This window comes from Talpa occidentalis, unplaced genomic scaffold, assembly GCF_014898055.3.
Source record: "Talpa occidentalis isolate TD23 unplaced genomic scaffold, MPIMG_talOcc4v2.1 talOcc4.5, whole genome shotgun sequence".
Classification (NCBI taxonomy): domain Eukaryota; kingdom Metazoa; phylum Chordata; class Mammalia; order Eulipotyphla; family Talpidae; genus Talpa; species Talpa occidentalis.
In genome coordinates, this window is record NW_023604861.1 from 106,851,605 (window position 1) to 106,871,003 (window position 19,399).

General features: G+C 36.2%; 1 long non-coding RNA gene across 1 annotated transcript in view; it reads right to left on the reverse strand.

Moving 5' to 3' along the window:
- Nucleotides 1-12,138, reverse strand: part of LOC129146984 (uncharacterized) — a 138,186-nt gene extending 126,048 nt beyond the window's left edge. Inside the window, exon 1 of the long non-coding RNA XR_008554432.1 lies at nt 12,104-12,138. This is a non-coding gene — a long non-coding RNA (uncharacterized LOC129146984). The remainder of the gene's footprint in view (nt 1-12,103) is intronic.
- Between the last annotated feature and the right edge of the window lie 7,261 nt (nt 12,139-19,399).

Genomic DNA, 19,399 nt, shown 5'->3' on the forward strand with positions numbered 1-19,399 from the left:
TACAGAAAAGAAGGGTCAGAATGGGTGGGAAAAGTACAAGGAACTCAGTTGATGGATCATGGCTGCTACGGTGCTGGGAGAACTACAGGGACTACTCTTAAGGGGAAAAGTCAAATACTAACAATGAAATCCAAAAACAATGATGTACAACAAATAAAACACACACATACAAAGAATATCCAGATCCATTGCAATTATATGGAGGATAATGGGCAGTTCTGCTCTTTACTTTTCAAACATTTATAAAACAAGGCATCTTTTAGACTGTTCCCATAGTAATAGACACAATGTACTGTACAGGATGGTTCTCACTAATGTCAGTTCTAGTGTTATGTGGTATTTTTAATTGTTATTTGAAAATTTTTTCCTGCTCTTAAAGCAAAGTAGCACTCTAATGCCTACAATTAAAGCAAAGATACATACATTAGTAAAAATCATTTGGAGTTGATTTTTTTAGCTAACAAGGAGTAAAGGTCAGCATTCCATTCCCAAATCCTTCTATCTCAAGATATTTTAAATGACAAATATAAAAGCCTTCTTCAGTTTGTGGCCAGATTGTTGCAGGAGTCCTTTTTTCCTAGTACCAGTTAAATGATAAACTTGGTACTCAGGAAGCCAACAATGAGAAGCTAAATTTGTGCCTCCTAACAGATGTTTTCAGCAGGGAAAGCACTGATGCGCTTCATGCAATCTTTTTCAGAGCAAATCATGAACTTTTTTTTCAAGCTCTGATCCATATTCACAGGCTCAGTAACTGAAATTTGAAGGAAAACGACACTAGGAAGAAAGCCCGTTCTGTGTGTAATGCTCCATGGCATTGACTGCAGACAGCAAGGAAAGCTGACAATCAGCCTTCTGTTTTCCATAAATCATTGAGTTGTTTCGATTTGTTTTTAATCCAGGCAGATTCATTGGAATCCATGGAAGAGTGAGTACGTACTAGAAAAGCCAACACATACTAGGAGAGATGGTTTAGGACAACACCGTCAACATTACGCTGTTTAAGAATTGAGAGCAGAGTAACTACAAGTAATTTAACTCTGAAAAAGTGGAATAAAACAAAAGAGGTTAGACAGTGCTGTAAGTCTATTTTATTCTACTCATAGTGTCCATTTTTTTTTTAAAGGGGGAGAAATCTGCCGTTTTATCTTGCAATATCTAAGAGGTCCATAAAGAGGTACAGATCCCCCAAGCACAATTCCAGGAAAGCAATTGTTTCTTTTATGGTCTGCATCTCTCCACAGAGTTCAACCAAGTGTCCTATCAATAAAATAGTATGCAAGAATCTATTCCATCTCTAAAGCATTAAACAACAACAAATACTTGTGTGTTGATGCGGTGGGCACATTTTCAGCTGGTAAAATAAACTATAGAAAAATATGTATATTGAACTGATAACAAGAATCTGGTAATTTAAAAGTACTGTCTACAAATTGCTTCATCAATCTTCTGGAAATTCTTAAAGACTTCTATGCCCATTTTATGGAGATGTACAACAAAATATACAGAAGCAGGAACTGAACTGGTATAAACATAGCATAAAATTGACACGATTTTGTTATTTTTGTGTCCTTCAATGCCCTTGAGGATTAGGCATGATGGTCTACATTGGCCATGCTTTTTCGGTCAAATATGACAGTAATACATTTAAGTAACACTTTGGTTAAAAGGTGTCTAATAAAGTCTCCAGAGATGTGAATTATTGCTACCCGTCTTAGATAAAATGGTTTTTGTCTCTCATCTTTTAAAATTATTCAGCTTTAAAAAAAAATTATTCAGCTTTTTACCCTATGGAGCTATCTTTTGGCATCCATTTTATGTATCCTGGTAGAATGTGGTGGAATAGGAAACAAACATAATAACCAGTTTTCACATTAAAATATACAGCCTACTAGTGTGTTAATTGTACTTTGTTTCACTTGTGGAGATACAGAGGAAAGGTCAAGAGAGCAATGTGGCAAAGTGGTAAAGGTTGGACTTTGAAAGTATATTTGGGTAGAGTCATTTTCAGAATTTATTTTATGGTCTTCAGAAAGGCTTCTATGCTCTCTTATTCAGGTCTTTTCTAATCCTCCAAAACAGGTTTGAGTCAGGACTACAATAGTCTCTAATAAAACAGGTGGGGAAAGCCCACTTATTGCATATTATCAAATGAAGACTAAAAATACTCATTTCCCTCATTTCCCCAACCATTGTCACAGCCATAATCTTGGTCAGGCTTGATGTGGTCACGATTCACCAGCCCATTGATCCAATATATTGATCCTCCTTTCCCTATTGCAGTAGAGCCATTAACATAGGATTGGATGTCAAGTGTCAAATTAACTGGAGTAGGGTTAGTTTCTTACCGATCTACTTCCTCTAAATTGCTATTTCAAACAGTTTTATCTCTCTGGCTTATTCTCTCATAAGGTTTAGAAAACTGGCAATGGGCCTTGAGCCTAATTATGACTGACTTTTCCTAATTTTACTCAGTGAGACAACATTTAGTAAATTTTGATATCAGAACGGTCTTCATGTTAGGTGTAGCTAGCTAAATTTATATGTACTTGTTTATAAATCAAAATAAATACCTAGCTCCAAATCTCTCTGTATTGCTTTTTTTTTTTTTCCAAGGGAAATAATTTCATTATCCTGTGGGAAATTTTCCTTGCCATTGACTGGCATTTGCTTTTCTCTTTCCTCAGGGGCACCATCCCAGGGAGGCGTGTAATTACAAAGACACCCTTTGTTTGTCTAGGAAACTCACTAGCTACCAAATAATTTCTCAAAGCTTCAGTTTCTACACCATTCTAAAATGGAAAAATATTGACTTCATAGTCTAGTTGTGAGGATTAAACGAGTTGATGAACGAGAAGTGCCAAGTACAGTGACAAATAGAAAACAATAAATGTTAACTTTATCATCATTAACTTTATCATCATTATTACTTTCATCAACATTATCACTCTGATGGAGTGATGCACATGTTCACTTTTCACCTCCAGATATTTTTCCACCCTTCTATATTTTGCCCTTTGCCCTCAAAAGCCGACTTCCCCTTCTGGTTTCAGTTTTAAGTCCACCAACAGGAATTCTAAAAGGTTAGAAGAAGGCTCACACCCTTAAAAATGAACTTTTTTTTTTAAGCAATTCTAATTTGAGTGTGCCACCTGTTTCCTGGAGGAATTATAATTTATAATTCATCTTTATAATCGTTATCTTCTTCATTGGAAAGTTTAACATTAGAAAGTAAAAACTGTATAGATAATTGAATTTACAAGTTTTCATCTACATCTATCAACTGTAGAACAGTCAATCTGAGTAAAATTTGCTTCTATTCAGGCTTGATTATCAAGTAAGTCTAAATTATGACTTCAGTCAAGCAAGAAATAAAGGTACTTTAGCTGATGTTCAGGAAGGATACAGTTCTTATAAATGTTGAAGATGAAATTTAATATAGGCCTTTAATCTGATAAACATTCTTCCTTAATGACTTCATTTCAAATGCCTAATATGGCAGTACCATTGTTCATTTTAGATACTTAAAAAACAATGGCTTTTCGTTCTCTCTGTATCCTATTCAAATGATTGATGGTACAAACTTCCTAAAAGCCTGATTTTTAAAAAATTACTTTAAAATATTTTCATTTGTTAATGTTTATTATGTCTAATAAAAGTTTATTGATACTAATACTGACATCTTACGTCACATGAGAACAGCCCTGTAACTCTTCTAGCTTAAGGTCCAATGTTAAATAGATTTGTTCCTTGTATGGCTTTCTTAAAACTGTCTCAGTGTTCTCATGTGGTAAAGAGGAATGTTTTATGACAAGTCTACCTACTTGGACTGTTAGAAGTATGAGTTAATGTCAATGAAAGTAATTTGAAATGCTCCAAGTATCAGGACTTTTAAAAAGATATGTAATGTCTATTTCTATTTTGAGTGAGGAAAATAACTGCAATGCTTTTAATTTAAAGCATTTTAATGTAAATTACATACCTGAATTAATAGGAAGGAGGAATGATTCAAACACACGCAAACTGACAGAATTTTTATGGGACTTGCTTGATGCATTTCTAAAAACAGTTTAGCTGATTATCCATTACAGTTAAAGCTATAGAATGAGGGGGTCTCCCCAGGTAGTACAGGTGGTTGAGCACAGTGCTGTGAAACTGTGCCCAGCCTCTGCATCGCTGGTTCAATTCCCGCCAGCCTCAGAGCAACCCACATGGTGAGCAGACCTCTCCTGTCTTGCCCACTGCTCCCCTCAGCAGTTTATTTTGTCAATCTGCCTGTTCTGTTCCCTGCTCTGTCTCTGGTGAATCCTCTCACCCTCCCGTGCATCTGGCCTGTACCCGGGTTCTTGTATAAATAAATAAATCTTTAAAAAAAAAAAGGCTGTAGAATTAATTTTTTTAAAACCTTATTTCTGATTTGTCATTGTTTACAAGAGAAAATAAAGCAAGGTATAGGTACATTAGCCTCAAGAAGTCAGTCTCACGGTGTGAAATTTTAAAAGTAATAGTTCAATGGAACAGTTTTATGGGGTTTTTTTTCCCTCTAGTGTTTCCCTATCTGGAACTACAATAAAGAGTATAGTATATGCCAGTAAACAGAATCTGAGAAAACAGAAAACACACTATAATGTCACAAATCAAAGCATGAACATAAAATATATTTGGGTACAAATAATCACAAATCTGTGCCAGCTTCTATAAGCATCAATTTCCTCATTCATTTAAAATAAGTGCATTCATTTTGGACCTACTATGTGCCAGTCAACGCTCTTAGAGCTGGAAGTTCTGTGCTAAATCTTCACCTATCTGATAAAAGTCCTTAGACATGTGGAGAGTTCATTGTAGTGGCAGCAAACAGAAAAACTGGTAAATGGAAAAATAATTTGAGATACAGCTTAGGGGTGTGAAAAGACAAGTGGGGGGAGGGTGATGTGATAAACAGTGTCTGCCTGGAAGGATTAATAAAAATAGGGTGGCAGTCAAGAAAATCTCTCTTAGGAAGTGACATTTGACTTGAGATAGAGACAGAAATCAACCAAGGGAAGATCTGGAGGCACAAGATTCTAGATAGAGGAAACAAGGCAAAACCTGCAGGCTTGACTGAAGTTGACATGGTAGGGAAAAGAAATCTAGTATAAATAAAAGGAGGGTACAGCAAGCCACTAATGCAAAGATAAGCCATTAAAATGTTTGAAGGCTAGATAAAGAAGAAATAGAACACCTAAACAGACCAATTACAAGCAGCGAAATTGAAATGGTAATTAAAAACCTCCCCAAAAACAAAAGCCCAGGACCTGATGGATTTACAAATGAATTCTACCAAACATTCAGAGATGAATTAGTGCCTATCCTTCACAAACTCTTCCAAAAAATTGAGAAGAAAGGGACAATACCAAACACGTTCTATGAAGCCAATATTACACTAATACCAAAACCGAATAAGGACAACACAAAAAAGGAAAACTACAGGCCAATCTCCCTAATGAACACTGATGCAAAAATCCTCAATAAAATTTTAGCTATCAGAATCCAACAATGTATCCATAAGATAATTCACCACGACCAAGTTGGATTCATTCCAGGGGCACAAGGATGGGTTTAACATCCGAAAATCAATCAACGTTATCCAACACATCAACAAAAAGAAATATAAAAACCATATGATAATATCAATAGATGCTGAGAAAGCTTTCGACAAAGTGCAACACCCATTCATGATAAAAGCCCTTGAAATTCTTGGGATACAAGGAACATACCTCAACATCATAAAGGCCATCTATGACAAGCCAACAGCCAGTATCATTCTCAATGGTGAAAAGCTGAAAGCAATTCCATTAAGATCTGGAACAAGACAAGATGTCCACTCTCACCACTGCTTTTCAATATAATACTGGAAGTCCTAGCCAGAGCAATAAGACAAGAGAAAGACATCCAAGGAATCCAAATAGGAAAAGAAGTCAAACTATCACTATTTGCAGATGATATGATAATATACATAGAGAACCCCAAAATCGCCACAGAAAAACTAATTCAACTCATCAATCAATTCAGTAAAGTGGCAGGATACAAAATCAACACGCAAAAGTCAGTAGCCTTCCTATACACAAACAATAAATCTGAAGAAGAAGAAATCAAAAAAACCACCCCTTTTATTATCGAAACAAAAAAAATCAAATATTTGGGAATAAATCTAACAAAAGAGGTAAAGGACCTATACAAAGAAAACTATAAAACACTGTTAAAAGAAATAGAAGAAGACACAAAGAAATGGAAAGACATCCCCTGCTCATGGATTGGAAGAATAAACATTATTAAAATGGCCATCCTACCAAAAGCAATATACAGATTCAATGCTATTCCAATCAAAATCTCAATGGCATTCTTCAAAGAAATAGAACAATTATTGATGAAATTCACATGGAATCACCAAAAACCCCGAATAGCCAAAGCTCTACTGAAAAAAAAAGAAGGAAATGGAGGCATCACACTCCCAGACTTCAAACTATACTACAAAGCCATAATCATCAAAACTGCATGGTATTGGAACAAGAACAGACATACAGACCAATGGAATCGAATAGAAAATCCAGAAATAAACCCACAGATTTATGGTCAACTAATCTTTGACAAAGGAGCAAAGACTATGCATTGGAGCAAAGAAAGTTTGTTCAATAAATGGTGCTGGGAAAACTGGGTCGCTACATGCAAAAGAATGAAGCTTGACCACTACCTCACACCATACACAAAAATCAACTCAAAATGGATTAAAGAACTAGACATAAGACCTGAAACCATAAAATACATAGAAGGAAATATAGGCGAAACACTACGGGATTTGCACATCAAAGACATCTTTACAGACACATCACCCAAAGCAGTGATAGTGAAGACAAAGATAAACAGCTGGGACTACATCAAATTAAAGAGCTTCTGCACAGCAAAAGAGACAATAACAAAAACAAAGAGAAACCCCACCAACTGGGAGAACATTTTTGCACCCAACACTAATGATAAAGGACTGATCACAAAAATCTGCAAAGAGCTGATGAGACTCAGCAACAACAAAGAAAATAATCCAGTCAAAAAATGGGCAGAAGAGCTAAAAAGAAACTTCTCTGAAGAGGAAATGAAAATGGCCAACAGACATATGAAAAAATGTTCAACATCACTTGTAATCAGGGAAATGCAAATCAAAACTACCATGAGATACCATCTCACACCAGTGAGAATGGCACATATTAAAAAAACTAGCAACAACAAATGTTGGCGAGGATGTGGAGAAAAAGGAACTCTTGTGCACTGTTGGTGGGAGTGCAAACTGGTCCAACCACTATGGAGAGCTGTGTGGAGATTTCTGGACCTACTAAACATAGAGCTTCCATATGATCCAGCAATTCCACTCCTAGGTATTTACCCAAAGGACACAGAAACATCAATTCCAAAGAGCACCTGCACTCCTATGTTTATAGCAGCACTGTTTACAATAGCTAAGCTTTGGAAACAACCCAAATGCCCAAAAATAGATGACTGGATCAAGAAGATGTGGTACATATATACCATGGAATATTACTCAGCATTCAAAAAAGATAAACACATGCAATTTGCAGCAACATGGATGGCACTGGAAGGGATCATGCTCAGCGAAATAAGCCAAAAAGAAAAAGAAAAATACCGGATGGTCTCACTCATAGCAGGAATCTAGAAAACTTAAATAAGGGACCAGGAAAATGAATATAAGAAAGTGAAAATCAAAATCAACAAAAAACTATGAACCAGAGACACTTTTTGAGGGGTGGGGGGCGGGAGGGGAAGGATTGGGGTCAGAATGGGGCGTTTGCAATTGTATGGGGGAATATAAAAATAAAATTTAATATTTAAAAAAAAAAATGTTTGAAGGAGATAAGTGTCATCTATTCATCCTATCCTTTCATTCAATATTCATTTAGCACCACTCATTTATTAGATATTGATCTAGGCTAAAGATTATAATTAGACAAAAATCCCTGTTTTCTGAAGAAGTCTCCCATGAAGGCTGTGATGAGAATTATTTACATATCAATAAAATCAGAAGCTATTGGAGCAGTAATTCAGTCAAGATATGGTGGTCATTTCATTAGGGTAGGGACTGGGACAATAATTTTGATCTCAATCACAGGTTTCCCATGGGTATTAGGTATCCTCACAGATATGCCATATCATGAATGGTCAAAAATTTATAAGTACTACTGTTAAACTAACTGCACTAACTGCAGGGGTGAGAAACTACTCCATCCACTGGCTTCAGAGAGAATAAACTGTCAATGACTGGACAGCTATCTCACATATGTAGACCTTATCACCTGGCTCCTCAACTGATTTAACACAAATAGCCAAAGAATAGAGTCAGGCTCCCAAAAAACCACTACAAAACAGAGTTGGATGTTTGTTTTTTTTTTTGAAGCTAAATCAACCTGGTTAATAATTCTTAACTTTTATAAAGTTTGGATTAGAATAGGCCTTTGTTACAATCTTAGTGCACAAAATCAAGAAGCTAAGGTCCAGAGAAGTTTTGAAATTGAGATTGCTAGTTAATTTCTAGATTCTGCTTAGTGCTCTCTTTCATATCTTGCAATAGGTTTCTAGGTATATCCAGTGTATGAACCATAAAATCTATGCACTGATTAGTCTTTACATAAAGAAATCCAAGAAACTAGGTAACAAAAGTTTTCTTCTGAATAGTATTTTATTTTAGCCTAATAGTTCCTATAATTATTGCAGTCTTTAAATATCTAGTGATAGTAAAGTTCAAAATACTCCAACCAATGAAAGTATAAATTACTACAGTGCTATTCATGCATTGTGTTTTTTTGGAGATGCAATCATCCTTCAATAAGGTGACTATTCTACTACTATTTTCTATGATAACTGTCTGCAAATATTTTCTGTTGTACAGGCAATTGCAACTTAATGAAATTGTCTTACTAGCTATTGAGTACATAACTGATTCAAGCAGTTGCTGTTCATGGAGAAAAAAATTTAGAATACATTTAAAAATGCCATGTAATATGGTTTAAAAAACCCGTTAGGATTGTAACTTTAATTCCCCAAATACAGTGTTCCTCTTCCCCTCCAACTTATTTAAGATGGATTTCTGCATCCTGAAGTCATTTTCTTTTGTTAATTTTCTTAAGAACACTGCAAAAAACAATATCCTAAAATACACATATACAATCTAGCAATCTGAAAATCCAGCATTTATGTCAGACTCAAGAAATAAGACCATTCCTTTCTAGCTGCACTAGAGAGCAATATGAAAATGGTCATTTATTTTGTTGTCATTTTCCTGAGCAGGCTACACACAGGGTACTTAAATAGTTGATTTTCTCTTTTGCTATCTCTCTAGGTTAACAACAAAAATATATTCAGCTACCAAGAAACTAAATAGGTTATTTATGTTTCACTTGTCAAATCTATATTTTCCAAATATCCCCTGAGTCAGATTTTAGGAGGAGGTAAAGTTAGGGTAGAGGGTATTTCATACATATTTAATTTGTAATTCTAAAGAGGTACAGTTTTCTTTTTCCTGTTAGTTCTACAGGGCCTCTATAGCATCAGCAATAATAGCATCATTGTGCTTTGAATTGTTTCTGTGAAATCCCACAGGGTCAAATAGCCAAATTGAATGACTTTAATTTTCCAGTAGGAGATTGTGGCATACTGGCTCATCTATTGAATAAGAAGTCTCCATCTTTCTGCCCATTACTTCCTCAGTCCTGAATTACATTATACATGTAATGTCTCCATGGATGATGTGTCCCTGAAATAAAACCTGACAAATTTTCCTTTATCTTAGATATCCCCCACCATTTCTTAAAGCTTACCACCACAAATTTCTTTATTTAGCAAAAAAGTAACATTAGAATACCTAGAGGATAATAAAAAAAATTTCAATTAGTTTTTTTTTTTAATTTGAGTACTCAATTAGCAATAGCTCCATGCCCAGAGTTTATTGCTTTTGTCTTTCAATATGTCAACTTCTCTACTTGTTACAGTGCTGCTTTCACTTGCTTGTATCTAGTTTTAGCTTCATAGCACAATATTCATATTAATCAACTACAGTGAAGAAGCTCTTATATTCTTTCTGGTGAATAACATTTTAATCATATGTTGATACATTAAATAAAAAGCAAACTGATAATACCCACTCTATCAAACCAAAAAAAAAAAAAAAAAGGAATGGGGTTGCATTGATAGCAACATATTGGACTTCACTCACACACTGACAACACTCTCACTAAGAACTTAAAATGGCTTAAAGTATTTTTAAAACATTAAGTACCTTTATTGGTCTGCAAGAATACAATGACTCCTAGGAGACCCAAATCAGTGAAAATAGAATTCAAACAAAGCACTGAAGTTGGCTTTTGCTTTAGAGTCTTTGCCAGTTCCTATTCATTATTGTTTTTGTGTTATAGGTGGGGATGGAGAGGCAGAAATAGAAAAAAACAGCTTAGGAACCTCCTGAAGTGAAGGGTCTCACAGAAGACCCCACCTTTAACTGATACCCTAAAAAAAAAAAATCCATCAGTGGAATGATGACCAGAAATAAATCTTTAGTCCTCCTCAAGGGGAAACATGAAAAACTGCCCACTTTCAATCTTGCCGCAGGATGGGAGAAAAAAACTCCTCACTGAAAATTCATGACTACAGCTGCCCCTCATGATGGTAACAGCAAAACCCTTTTATCCCATAATATAGTTCAAGCTGATCCCAGGAGAGTAATACTCTGAAGTTGTTATCAAAAGCACTTCAAAATACATCCTGAACATCAACTTTGACCTAGGTCTAAAATATCCCAACCAATAAATTTGCCAGAATATAATAGTCAATAGTCACAAAATCTGAAAATAAATGTCATGAGTAAAAACCACAGAAACCACATGAGCAGAATGTCATGAGCAGAAACCACAACTAATTAAAACTTTAAAAACTCATATTTACCACAAAATTAAGAATTAGTATTTGTATGTTCCAAGAAATAAAATAGGACCCTGAATATATAAACAGCAGAAACAGCATGAGAGGTTTCCAAAAACAGTTTTGAAAAGGAACCAATAAGAACATTTATTAGTAAAAATAGTGACTAAAATTAAAACTTGAGCACATAAATTAGAAGACTAAAGAAATTATCCAAAATTAATCATAAAAAACCCCATGAAATATGATGGATGAAGCATAAAATATCTAACAACAAAGTTTTAGAATAAAATAATGGCTATATATCTTAAACTCAAAATATGTACAATGACTATTAGTAATTAATTAAAAAACCCACATCGGGACAGGAAATCTTTAGAGATAAAACATTGAAATTTCAAAACACCTCCCAAGATTTTTATCAGAGAGACCAGTCGATAATTAAATTAGAAATCATTAAAAGATAAAAGTAAGCCACTTATATGAAAGGCAAATACTTATACACACACTAATTTAAGAAAAATCATGATTAAATCTTAAAATATTGTAAAGGAGTGAAATACAATAAAAACATTCGCTATCATAGTTGAAATAGAGGGACTACCTTCATGGTTAGCAACTAAGACACCAAAAATTTGAAACTTAAATAGCTAAACATCCATCTTAAGAACTAAAAGAAAGGAAGGGAAAAAGAAATTAATGAAATAAAGTTAACAAAAACCTAATAAAACCGAAAAACATCTGGCAAAATTAACGAAGGGAAAATGAAAGAAAGCACAAATGTCGGCAATATAACAAAATGAGGATTATACCTTCTGTGAATATATAGGCTGGTAGCAACAACTTTATACCAACAGGGATAAACATTTAACTAAAATATAAACATTGTGAGAAAAACCTAACCAACAAACCATAAAACTTAAATGACTAAAAAACATTTAACACATCATGACAAAGAACCCAAAGCAAATATAAATATACATCAACACATATATATGCACAGAGCTGGCTCCCCTCAGCAGCCTCTGGCTCCCCACCCCACCCCAAATCTCCCACTGTTTGGAGAGAGTGAAATGTGTTTTTTGAAACCTGGCCCAAACTCATTTCTTTCTAGCCTTCTACTGTGATCGCAACAGGTTGAACTTACAGTTTGAATTCCAAGCTGCCCTTCGCTCCTGGTCTCTGCTAAGATGTATCGAAAACCTGAAGAGTCCTGTCTTTTATACCCCTCCTTTCTCATGTGGGAATGTTCATCATTCATATTCGAGTCAGGTGTGATTCCTCCAGACCCGCTCTGTAACTCCCCCACCTGACCCTTATCCTGAATAAAGGTCATTCCAGGTATATCCATGATTAAATAAATCCAGGCCTCTCTGAGAGCATTGGTTACTTGTATTATAACTATTTCTAGGCTGCCTCTCCCAGTAGATTGAGAGGTTCTGAGAGAAGTGACTTTGAGTTTTGATTACATGCTGTTCCTCAAGTACACCGTGTAAACAGGATAGTTTATATCAAGTTGTTCAATAATTCTTTAATGAATAAATGCAATTTATCTTGCTATTCTGAGCATTTAACGCCTCCATTTCACAGCTTTAGTCAACATCTTTTCACTTGACTTCCCTGTAATGTTTTGAATAGGAAAGAATATGACCACAGCAGAAGTGAATTTCTAGTCTGATCAGCAACCTATTATACACTTAAAATTCGGCATTTTGATGTATATATCAATATCTTATGAATGTGCTGAGAGTGAATCAGCTTTTTGATCCAATTTCTAAGTGTTTGATCCAGGATCATGGTAATCAGACCAAGATAAACGCCACCTGTTGAGGGTATGGGCTGCCAGCAGATAACCTTTTTTTAACATAAATCTCTGCACCTGGAACCCTTGTGATTTCAGAAAACTCCTTACAGCACTCTTCAAACTAAACAGGAAGGAGCATAAAAAAATAAGCTTTTTCTTTATATTGCAAATATTTATATTCTTGGTTTGAGGCAGCCCACTCTAGGGAATAAAGCCTGGTCTCACTAATAAGTGGATTTGTGCTCATTTTGGCTCTAACATTTACTAACCAGGTATCCTTGGGGAAGTTTCATAGCATTTTCCAAGTAGGAAACTGCCTAACAGTCTGGATTTGTTTTCTAACACAACAGTGAACACCTAAGAATAATTATGGCCTAGAGATGCATTTCTGAGTCATTTGCACCTCAGAAGCTCCACATAGCTTGGTTGCTTCTTGACCTTCTGCTGTGTACATGTAGGACATTCTCCCATCTGCATTTCAGCCTACAATCTTGTAATGCAGAACTCCTGACCTCTCTTGCCTTCCAGGGAATCTGCTGGTCAGCCTCATTTCTTCCCTATCTCCCAATAATCCATTTCTAGTTTCTCCCCATAAATAAAATACTCTAAGTTTTCTAGCCAAATATTCCCTTCCATAACATATCATGGGGCATGCTGTTTCTACAATCTAGACTGCAATTTATTTCCATGCCTTGAAAAATCCTATTTGCTTTTATGTTCCAGCTAAAATAATCCCTTTTCCATAAAGCATTTTCTGACTCTTCTTGATGATTTCTTACATTTCCTTGTCCACCTTTTAATACTGTTTATTTCCCATTGATTTGAATCCTATGTGAATATAATCATCAGTTTCCACATCTATATCACTATATATTTGCAAATAATAGTCATGTTTTATTCTTTTCAGTAGCCTCTGGATATAACACAGTACTTGACACATAGCTCAATAAATGTTTGTAGGGTAAGGTAAAAGTATCAGGCTTTTCTGCCCTCCCACCATGAGGATAGATGATGGAACCCTGTGGTCCTGAATGCATGCCTGATGGCGGGCACCTGAAGTGGGCTGAGAGACTGAGTTTATAAGGGCGGCATCATAGGGACACCAGCAGAAGCCGAGAGAAGAAGAGAAGCAGAGAGAATGCCAGAGAGCCCAGATAAAGTGAGGTTTTGCTGGGGGCTGGGAGGACTGCCAGCCTCCCGGCCCCCTATCACCCCTGCCTGCCATATGCCTGGTAAGTCTCAATAAAGGCCTGAAAACCCACCGAGGTCTCCAGGACTCTTTCCTCTATCCCAGTCTTCATGGGATCATAGAAAACCTGTTCAGTGTCCTTCCTGACCCTACAATGTTGAAGAAAAAAATGGACAATTCTGCCAGGCATGAAGGCTACCACTGATTTACGTTTGCATCGATACTTCTCAGGTTCCATCCAGAAGTAAATTCCTATTCCTTCTCTTATTCCTGAATATTGACAGGGCTCATTTCCTCTTTTGCTGTGATCACCTCAATGCAGCCTCTGCTCTGTACCCACCAGGGCTTGTCTCTCATCTCATCCCTCCATCCAGTAGCGGCCTAGAGTTCCATAATGCCTCCAGACATGCCATTTTATTATACTGAGCAATGAAATTTCATTACATTTAGCTTTACACACACAACAAAAGTTTTGTAGCCTATTTGTAATTAGAGACACCTAAAGTTCCCATCTCTGAGCATGCTCAAGAGCCTCTCAGAACTAGAAGCCTTGAGTATGCTGTAGTGTCACTGCACAGTATTTCTCCCAATCTGTTTTTTACAGAGCCCCTGCTCAGCCACTCCTAAAATTAAAAGGCTGTTTTGAGAGAACTCTTTCAGCTTTTGCCCTGGAGTGAGAATTTAATTGTGCCAAAGTGCGCAGTGCCGTTTCCCCGAAGAGGGGAGCGCTGCACACTAGGACCGATGCAAAAAAGGGAGAAAAAGAAGAGAAAGAGCAATTAAACCTATGTATGAGTTCCTGTATTCCCCCAGGGGTTTCTAATTATCAGAAGATTTGCCTTTTTTCCTTGTTCTCCATCCTCAAGAGTGGCATTTGAGATGTAACAAACATTGAGGTTAGAGATAATCCACAGGTTCCAATTTCATATCAGTGTTCTTTTGCTCAAACCTGTAGAGCACTATGGCAGGAAAAATTCATTTTTCAATTCAAATTCTTTGCCCTGTAATAGTGGATAGGAAACAGATGAAAGAACGAGGAAACAAAAACTGAAAGGTGTTTCAAGCTGGAAATTTATTTTGTATAGTTGCCTTACTTGGTTTTCTGCCTCTTCCTTCATAGTTTTCCATATCAGTTACTAATAGGCAGTCACTTTGTTTTTATCAAGGAGATGTGCATAATTTTTCTCAAGGAAAGGCTGGTTTTAGAGAAAGTGGTGGGAGGCAATGAAGTACCAGAAATGCCTTCCTTCTACGAGAATGAATTTATCATCCTCATTTATAGTGGAAATATTTTGTGTTAAATTAAACAAGGAGACCTGTATACTGAGGTGGCACTAATGTTCTTGCAGCCTGTAGGGTAAGGTAAAAATATCAGGTTTTTCTGCCCTCTCGCCATTAGGATAGATGAGGGAACCCTGCGGTCCTGAATGCATGCCTGATGGCGGGTACCTGGAATAGGGTGTGGGCATAGGTAGATGGGATTCGCCTGGGCTGAGACTGGGATTTTTTTTTTTTTAGGGGCGGCGTCGCGGGGACCACAGTAGAAGCCGAGAGAAGAGAAGCAGGAGAAGCAGAGAAGCAGAACGAATGGAGAAAGGAGAAGCATGAGAGAAGCAGAGAGAACATGAGACAACCCAGAAAGAGTGAAGACTTGCTGGGGGCTGGGAGGCCTGCTAGTCTCCCGGCTCCCCAGCACCCCTGCCTGCCATGTACCTGGTAAATCCCAATAAAAACCTGCAAAAGCCACTGAGGGCTCCAGGACTCTCTCCTCCTTCACTCGTCTGCTGGATCATAGAAAACCTGCCCTGTGCCAATTCCTGCCCTTACACAGCCTACAGAAGCAACCCCAAATCTAAGCCTGTAAATACCTCAAGGTTAAGAAAATGAAACTCCAGGGGCAATTAATCAGTCAACTAGACTTTGAGTTACAGCCAATCAAATAATTTCCTTTCCTTCTCCATTTTTAATTCTCAACCTTTATAGCTGTGGCCTGAAGGTCCCTGCTATGATTTCCCAGCTCCCATTAATTCTCCTTAGCAGAGAAAATCTACAAAAGTGGAATTTGCCTACTCAAGAGTGACGATGAATAATCACTGTTAATGATGAGTGCTTTACCAGCAAATCTTTAACCTCCATACAGTTGAGTAAATTAAACTTGGAGAGTTCTAATGAAGAATATTTGAAAACTAATGTATTATATGCTGTCTAAAACTGCAGATTCTGTGACAACAACAAATGATCATTCCCTCTGACACTATTCAGTATCTGCAGTAAGATATAGACAATGCTCTTCATATAATCACCATGTCTAGTATAAATGGAGGATATTTTAATGAGGACAGATGCAACTTTTCTTGTAACTCCCTCAAAGAAGATAACATTTTTAGAGATTATTGAAAAGTTATATTTAAAGTTAGGCAACAGTTTTGGTAGTTTGGAGGCATCAGCTTCAAATGCCCACTGGTAATTAAAAGAATAAAAGAAAATATTCAAATTATTATAAACCAGCAAAGCAACCATCACTTGCAAAAAGACCTGAGTGAGCCAAGAAGAATCCAATGTTTCAAAATAGCTTAGTACTTTTCTCCTTTCATTGGAGGTTTCTTTCTTGCAGAATGGTAATAAAATGATTATAATTTGAAATTGAGCTGAATTATCAATTCATCAGAGTGTATGCTTAATATGATATATTTGCACTAATAATATGTGCTTTCTAATTAGAGAGATATTTTCCTGGTGGGGAAAAATTCATTTTCTCAATAAAAATACTTTACACACAAGATATGGTACCTTAAAAAACTTAATGAACTCTGAGTCTGACATTACTGTAATTAAAATATAAGTGATAAAATAAGTCTGTCTTGTTGAACAATCTGGATGATAGATTTCCATTTCATATGGAACAGAGGTCACATATTATTTGTAAGAAACTGAAATTTACTTCAATAGAAAAAAAAAGCTAATTTTCATAAAGTGACAACGGGGGTATAAGGCTCTGATAGATATAAAAATATTGTATTCACTTAGGAAGTGAATATTTCTTATAGTGGGTTAGTAGGGGTTTTGCAGGAGTATGGTGAATAATAAGGAGGCAATTTTACAATTGAGTGTACAAATGATTAGACTTACTTAGTGATTAATGGGACAAAATTGATCCTTTTCAAAAAACAGTGCAACAAGATTCTTGATCAGTAACCTGCGGATGATTTCACCTGTGTTTGAAAGTAACTAGATAAGTACACTGACTTTTCCATATGTCAATCCATTTAATTTATAAGTACTAGTAGATAGCACTTAATAAGATACAGATGAATACCAGGCTAAGGAAATCAGATTTAATCCTAAAATGAAGCCCTTGCCACTGAAATCCAAAACTTTAGAGTTCTCTTTAAACCATAATTTCCCTTAATTCCTCTCTATCCTTCCTCACACTACCATAGCAAGACCTACTGACAGTGCCTTTAAAATGTATCCTAAAATTTTCCAGTTCTCTCCAGTGCTACTGTCATTAGTTTGATTCAAATCACCGTCATTTCTTATCCAGATTACACTACTAATTTCTTACATATCTCGCTGTTTTGATTCTTGTCCTTTCCCTTATAAGCCATTCTGGATCCAAGATTGACAGTGATTGCTTTAAAGGCACAAATCAAATCATGTCATTGCCTTGCTTAATAGCTCTTGAAATTTTCCTTTGCATTAGGAATAAAATCTAATCTTTTTGTTAGGGTAAACATTATCCCAAATGTCCTGATCCCTGGATACTTTCCCCATCTTAGATTGTACCATTCTTTTTTTTTTTTTAATTTATTACTTTGTCTTATTTATACTTACTTTCTTTCACTTTTGAAACATGCTTAAACTAAGGTTAAGTGGTTAAGTTGCTCTTATATTCCAGAGCATAAAAAAAAAAAAAAAAGCAAGGGCAACTAATTTTCCCTTTGAGACTTGTTTGCACAGTGTATCTGCAAATGATACAAAACCTGGGTATCTCCAGAAGCAACTAACCTTGCGCGCTGAGCTCCAAGGCAACCAAAGCTAAGGACTGCCCAGTTAAAACTAGGGGGTGGGTGTGAAGACGGGATTACCTAATTGCATTTAGCAGTGGAAGACCTGATTAATCAAAAGAAAACCTTTTTCTATATGGACCAATTTGTAACTAGCCAATAAACTGTCAAATTCACATTTCTTGGCTCTTAGCCAGCTCCTTAGCCAACTCAAATTCTTTGTCCTCAACCCTGTACAATAAAATGAACATAAATTGCTTTCCCTTTCTTAGGCAGGGCAATAGATTTGATTTTGGTCTGTCTATTGGTTTGTCAACTTGCAATAAAGTGTTTCTTCTCTCAATACCTTGTACCATAGTAACTGACTTCTATGTACACTCAGTAGTTAAGTCTGTTGCTGGAGAGTACTGTTATTAAATATATTCCTCCCTCAGAACATCTGTCTGGACAACCTTCTAGCTGAACCCAAAACAGAATGCACCTTTACCATTAGCCATATCTTAGGGCAAATGTTCCCTTCATTATTCCTTAGGACTTCGTCATTTAAATAACCCACCCTAATGGCTATATATACTCAGTTTAAGATAGATTCAGCACTCCCCACTTCACACCATTAATAACTGCTGCTAATAATTTTGTTTATTTGCTTGCTTTCTTCTGTGACTTTTGTACTTCAATAAATTTTAGGACACATAGATCAGCTGCTAGCTAACTTGTACTATTCACAAGCATTCCAAGTGTCTAAAATAGTACCTGGGACTCCCTGGTGGTGCAGGGTTTAAGTCTCAGCGCTATCAAGCTATCACCAGTCACAGTGGCATGGGTTGGATCCCTGGCCAGGGAGCTGACCCACATGGCAGAGCAGACTCTCCTGACTCGCCTGCTGCTCCCTCAACAGTGTGTTTCAATAGATCCACCTGTTCTGCTCCCTACTCTGTCTCTGATGAATCCTCTCATCCCCAACATTCTGGCCTACACTCCAGTTCTTCTATGCACAAGTAAATAAATTAATAAATATATAAAATACCACCTGATACATGGTAAGCATTTGATAAATACTAACTAAATTTATAAATATGGCCTGATAAGAAACAGAAAACCAAAAGGAATTATTCTGAAGAGAAGTGTCATGTTACTGTCAACCTGGAGTTGGTGAACAACAGAGAGGTTAAAAACCCCAGACTTTGGAACATAAAAATCTGGTTTCAAGAAGTAGCTTTGACACATGCTTTTTGTTTGTCTTTTGATTAGCTTTTAAATGTTTACTAGACTCAATTTCTTCATTTGTAATATGGAAATGATAATAATGGTGTTAATGGATCACTTAGATTTAAAAGAACTAGCAGTATATAAAATATTTAACACAAAGTATCACAGAGCTTGAAAATTATTATATTATTCTTCCACTTTCATAATGTTTCCAATATTCTTTCCTAACTTAAC